Source organism: Apium graveolens, chromosome 9 (assembly GCF_009905375.1).
Source record: "Apium graveolens cultivar Ventura chromosome 9, ASM990537v1, whole genome shotgun sequence".
Classification (NCBI taxonomy): domain Eukaryota; kingdom Viridiplantae; phylum Streptophyta; class Magnoliopsida; order Apiales; family Apiaceae; genus Apium; species Apium graveolens.
Window position 1 is genome coordinate 204,944,314 of NC_133655.1, and position 6,000 is coordinate 204,950,313.

General features: G+C 42.4%; 1 non-coding gene across 1 annotated transcript; it reads left to right on the forward strand.

Moving 5' to 3' along the window:
• The first annotated feature begins 4,848 nt into the window (after positions 1–4,848).
• Positions 4,849–4,955, forward strand: LOC141688535 (small nucleolar RNA R71). Its single transcript, XR_012561971.1, has one exon. It is a non-coding gene; the product is annotated as a small nucleolar RNA R71 (small nucleolar RNA).
• Positions 4,956–6,000: the final 1,045 nt, after the last annotated feature.

The following is a 6,000-nucleotide window of genomic DNA, read 5'->3' on the forward strand; positions in this document are numbered from 1 at the left end:
CCTCCTGATAGCCTCTACACTGTACTCAACAGTCATCCCTCTCACCACCATGAAACCATTCTTCTTCGCCTTCGCGTTGGCGTAAAACTCCCGCACAACACTCATGGGCACAGCAGCGGGAGCCTCACAAAAAGGAACCCAACCCATCTCAAGGATCATCTCCAAAAGCTTACCATCGCTCCCTGGTGGCAAAATCCCTCTTTCCTTAGCAATAGGCTTCGAGAGAAGCCTCGTGTACTCCTCTTCAGCCCCGGGAGTTAAAAATCTGGGCCTCACACCACCCGCATATGAAGAGTCGGTGGTGCTGCTTCCAACTTGAGTTCTCTATCTTTTGTGTGCCATCGGATTGAAAAAGAGTGAATAAAAGCTTAAGTGTTTAGAGAGAATTCGTGTTTGAGTGTTTGTGAATTGATGGAGAAGTTGTGTATAAGTGTATGTATTTATGGGGGGAGGGGTGCGAATTTGATAAGGAATAGAAATGGGATTGATTATGGGAATCGTGGTAATAATGGAATTGATTGGGAGAGGGAATTATGGGGTGTGGAAGAGTAAAAATCGGGTTTGAATTGATTTTGGAATAAAAATACCTTTTTTACATGATAAACTGCCGCCTTAATTTTTTTTTTCTGAACAGGGACCCGGTGCGGCCGCGTACTGAGACAGCGCGGGCGCGCTCTACTTTGGAAAACCAGCGCGGCCGCGCGCTAGAACAGCGCGTGCACGCTAGAGCAGCGCAGGCGCGCTCAGCTACTGGAAAAACGGCGTGACCGCGCGCTAGATCAGCGCGGGCGCACCCAGCTTCTGTACTTGGCCCTGAAATTTTTCTTTTTCTGATTTTTTTTTGTGTTTTTCTCTTTTCTTCTTGCTTCCTCTACCTACTATTGTACAACAAACTTGGGTTGCCTCCCAAGAAGCGCTTCTTTTACGTCGCTAGGTCGACGTAGAATCTTGAGATCAAGTGGACAATAAAACGGCATTAACCTCCTCGTGGTTTGTAGTATCACCATAATAATGCTTCAACCATTGACCATTTATCTTGAATGCTTGGCCCAGATCATTTTCAAAAATTTCCACCACTTTATTTGAAAACACAGTTTTGACAATAAAAGGACCTGACCATCTTGACTTTAACTTTCCTGGAAAAAGACGGAGACGAGAGTTGAATAAAAGAACTTGTTGCCCTGACATAAATTTCTTGAGCACTAGACCCCGATCGTGTCACCTCTTGACTTTTTCCTTGTACATTTTGTTGTTCTCATAAGCTTGAAGTCGAAATTCGTCAAGTTCGTTCCATTGAAGCATCCTTTTCTTTCCAGCTGCATCCAAGTCCAGATTCAATTTCTTTAAAGCCCAATAAGCTTTATGCTCGAGCTCCACTGGCAAATGACACCCCTTACCATAAACCAATGAAGTCTTATATGCTGTTCTATATGCCCAAACAGCTTCATCAAGCTTCAAAGACCAATCCTTCCTTGATGGACACACAACTTTCACTTGAATGCGCTTGATCTCTCTATTAGATACCTCAGCTTGACCATTTGTCTGAGGATGATAAGCCGTAGCAATGCGATGGTTCACATTATACCTTTTCATCATAGCAGTGAACTTACGGTTGCAAAAATGCGACCCCTCATCACTGATTATGACTCTTAGAGTCCCAAACCTTGTGAATATTTGCTTGTGAAGAAAATTAAGCACCACTTTCGCATCTTTTATTGGCAACGCCTTAACTTCAACCCATTTCGACACATAATCAACCGCCAACAGGATATACTGATTATTGCAAGATGAGATAAATGGCCCAATGAAGTCAATTCCCAAAACATCGAAGACCTCAACCTCGAGAAGCACATTAAGAGGCATCTCATCCCTCTTGGACATATTACCCACACGTTGACATCGATCACATTTCAAAATGAACTGATGAGCATCTTTAAACAATGTCGGCCAAAAGAAACCTGCTTGAAGAACACGAGCTGCTGTCTTTTCTCCACCGTAGTGTCCCCCATAAGCCATTGAGTGGCAATCTCGTAAGATCCCCCCGTTTCGCTGTAAGGAATACATCTCCTGGTGATTTGGTCAGCTCCTTGGCGAAAAAGAAATGGATCATCCCACATATACCACTTCACTTCATGTAGAAACTTCTTCCTTTGAGCATAAGATAAGTCGGGAGGCATGATGTTACTCACAAGGTAGTTCATAATGTCTGCAAACCGCAGTTCTTCTTCTTGCACTCTAAACAACTGCTCGTCGGGAAAAGACTCATACATCAAGGTCTTATCCAATGAAGTAGCATTAGGATTCTCTAAACGCGAGAGATGATCAGCAACTTGATTTTCAGTTCCTTTTCTGTCCTTGATCTCTAGTTCAAATTCTTGGAGCAAAAGAACCCATCGAATCAATCTAGGCTTCGAGTCCTTCTTCGAGACGAGATATCGAATGGCGGCGTGATCAGTGAAAACTGTCACCTTAGTCCCAAGTAGATAAGATCAAAATTTCTTAAAACCATAGACAATAGCCAAAAGTTCTTTCTCCATAGTAGTGTAATTCAGTTGGGAGCCATTCAAGGTATTACTAGCATAGTATACCACATGAAATATGTTATTCTTTCTCTGCCCAAGAACTGCTCCAACTGCATAATCACTTGCATCACACATCATCTCAAAAGGTTCATTCCAATCGGGTGCAGTTATGACCGGTGCCGTAATTAGACTCTTTTTTAATATCTTAAAAGCTACAAGGCACTCGTCATCAAACTTGAAAGAGACATCTTTCTCTAGTAAACTGCACAATGGCTTTGAAATTTTCGAGAAGTCTTTGATGAAATTACTGTAGAAACCCGCGTGACCAAGAAAACTGCGGATTCCCTTAACAGAAATTGGTGGGGAAAGATTCTCAATGACACCCACCTTGGCCTTATCCACCTCAAGACCCTTACTAGAAACCTTGTGCCCGAGAATTATGCCTTGACGCACCATAAAGTGACATTTTTCCCAATTGAGAACCAGATTGGTCTCAACACACCTCTTGAGAACGTGTCCAAGATTTTACAAGCATTCATCAAAAGAATCGCCAAAGACTGAGAAGTCCTCCATGAACACTTTCATATTCTGGCCAATCATGTCAGAAAAAATGGCCATCATACATCGTTGAAATATGGCTGGTGCACCACACAGACCAAAAGAAACTCGTCTAAAGGAGAACGTACCAAATGGACAAGTGAAGGTAGTTTTCTCTTGATCTTCTGGAGCGATACAAATCTGGTTGTAACCTGAATAACTATCCAGAAGACAATAGTACTCATGACCAGCCAACTTGTCAAGCATCTGATCAAAAACTCGCATTGTGAGCTCACCCTTCTGCACATCTATCAAGGTTCGGCCAATTGCCAATAAAGGTCTTCCCAAGATTATGGGAATCTTCTTATCCTCCTCGAAATCAAGAATTACGAAATCAGCAGGGAAGCTGAGTTTATCAACCTTGACCAAGACATCCTCCACAATACCTCACAGATACGTAATAGAACGGTCGGCCAACTGCAAGGTCATATAAGTTGGTTTTGGATCAGGCAAGTCCAACTGTTTGAAGATTGACAAAGGCATCAGATTGATGCTAGCTCCCAAGTCACATAAGCATCTGTCAAAAGACACTTTTCCAATAGTACATGGAATAGTGAAGCTTCCTGGATCTTTGAGCTTTGGAGGTAACTTCTGCTGCAACACAACACTACATTCCTCCGTGAGAGCGACAGTCTCTAAATCATCTAACTTCACCTTCTGAGAGAGAATACCCTTCATAAACTTTGCATAACTAGGCATCTGCTCGAGAGCCCCGACGAAAGGTATGTTGATATGAAGTTTCTTGAACACCTCCAGAAACTTCTCAAATTTTTTGTCCAGCTTTTTCTTCTGCAGCCTCTTAGAAAAAGGCGGTGGAGGATAGATCTGTTTCTCCCCTGTATTACCCTCAGGAAGAGTGTGCTCAACAGTAGTCTTCCTTGGTTCCACTTCTTCATCCTGCTGCTTTGCTTCTTCCTCAACCCCAGCTTCTTCAGTCAACTCTCGAGTTTGTTCGGGATTCGCAACCTTTCCAGACCTTAACGTGATTGCCTTTACCTGCTCTGTAGCTTCCTTCTTCCCTGGCACTTCAGTGTCACTAGGCAATGTACCATGCTGACGATTAAGCAAAGCATTAGCAATCTGCTCAATTTGATTTTCCAAGGTCTTGATAGAAATAACTTGGCTCTTGTACATAAGCTTCAACTCCTCTAATTCAGATTTTTCATTAGCTTGCTACAGCTGGAGTTGTTGTTTTGGTGTATACTGCGGTTGCTGAAACCTAGGGGGGTTGTACTGCTTAGCTGGATACTGCTGATAAGGCTGTTGAACCGCATTCTGAGCATTACTCCAACTGAAATTAGGATGATTGCGGTTGTTAGGATGATATGTGGCTGGCATAGGTTGCTGCGATCGCTGGAAGTTGCTCACGAACTGAGCTGATTCATTAGAAATTGTGCACTGATCATTCTCATGGGCGCCAGCACAAAGCTCACAGACACTAGTAATTTGATTAACTCCATAATTAGCCAAAGTGTCCACCTTCATTGTCAAAGCCTTAAGTTGGGCAGCTATAGCAGTTGCTGCTTCCAACTCCAGAATTCCTGCTACTTTTCTCTGAGTCAGTCTCTGGGAAGGATTCTGTTACTCATTAGCAACCATCAGTTCAATAATTTCATAAGCTTCATCATAGTTTTTAGCCCACAAGGCTCCTCCTGATGCTGCATCAAGTATGAGCCTAGAAGTAGGACCCAATCCATTGTAGAAACAGTTGATAATTATCCAATCGGGCATGCCATGGTGTGGGCACTTCCTTAGCATCTCCTTATATCGATCCCAAGCCTCACACAGAGATTCTCTAGTTTGCTGAGCGAACTGGGTAAGAGCATTCCTGATTGCTGCAGTCTTCGCCATGGGAAAAAATTTAGTGAGTAACTTTTGAGCAAGATCTTCCCAAGTTGTGATAGACCCTGCCGATAGAGAGTGTAACCAGCACTTAGCTTTGTCCCTCAAAGAGAATGGGAAGAGTTGCAGCTTGATAGCATCTTCAGTCACACCACTGGACTTGAAAGTGTCGCAGATCTCGATGAAATCCTTGATGTTCATGTTGGGGTCTTCGGTAGAAGAACCCCCAAACTGAACTGAGTTCTGTATCATCTGGATCGTGTTTGACTTGATCTCAAAAGTGTTAGCCGCGCTGGCTGGTCTAATAATGCTAGACTGAATGTCATTAATCTTTGGCTTAGAATAGTCCATCAAAGCCAGATTTCCTGCTTGATCACCCATAGCTACTATAATTGGCTCTTCAACTTTCTCTTCTTCTTCTACCTTCTTTTCTTCCTCAGAAACTTCCCTGTCAATTACCACAATTTCTTCCTCGGCTTTATCCAGTGTTCTCTTACGAGTACGCGAACGCGTATGCATACACCCTCGCTAGATCACCTGAAATAAAATAAGGAAACAAATAAGTAACAATGTCCAAGTCAATAAACTCTAACGACCACTGATGGAAAGCAAATAAACTAGTAATTAACACTGCAGTCCCCGGCAGCGGCGCCAGAAACTTGTTAGTCGCTAAACACGAGCTAATATTATCATAATATTTAAAGTAGAGTCGTACGATATTTATTTATAATTGTAAAAGTATATATGTTGACTGACATTCCCGATATTTTACAGGATTCGTTCTCGAATTTTGGAATAGTTTTCTCGAAAATCGGGCAACGTCTCCTTTATTTATCAGACTACTGTTAGTCGCTAAACACGCGCTAATATTACACGCAAGTATACGAGTTCGCAAGTAGTAAAAGATGTAAATCAGATTCGATCCCACAGAGACTGTATTGGTTAACTATCTAAATTACGCACCTAAGCAACAATGTATGGTTATTTATTCAATGCTAAGACAATAACAAAGTGAGGATGTTTATAACTAAGGATTATG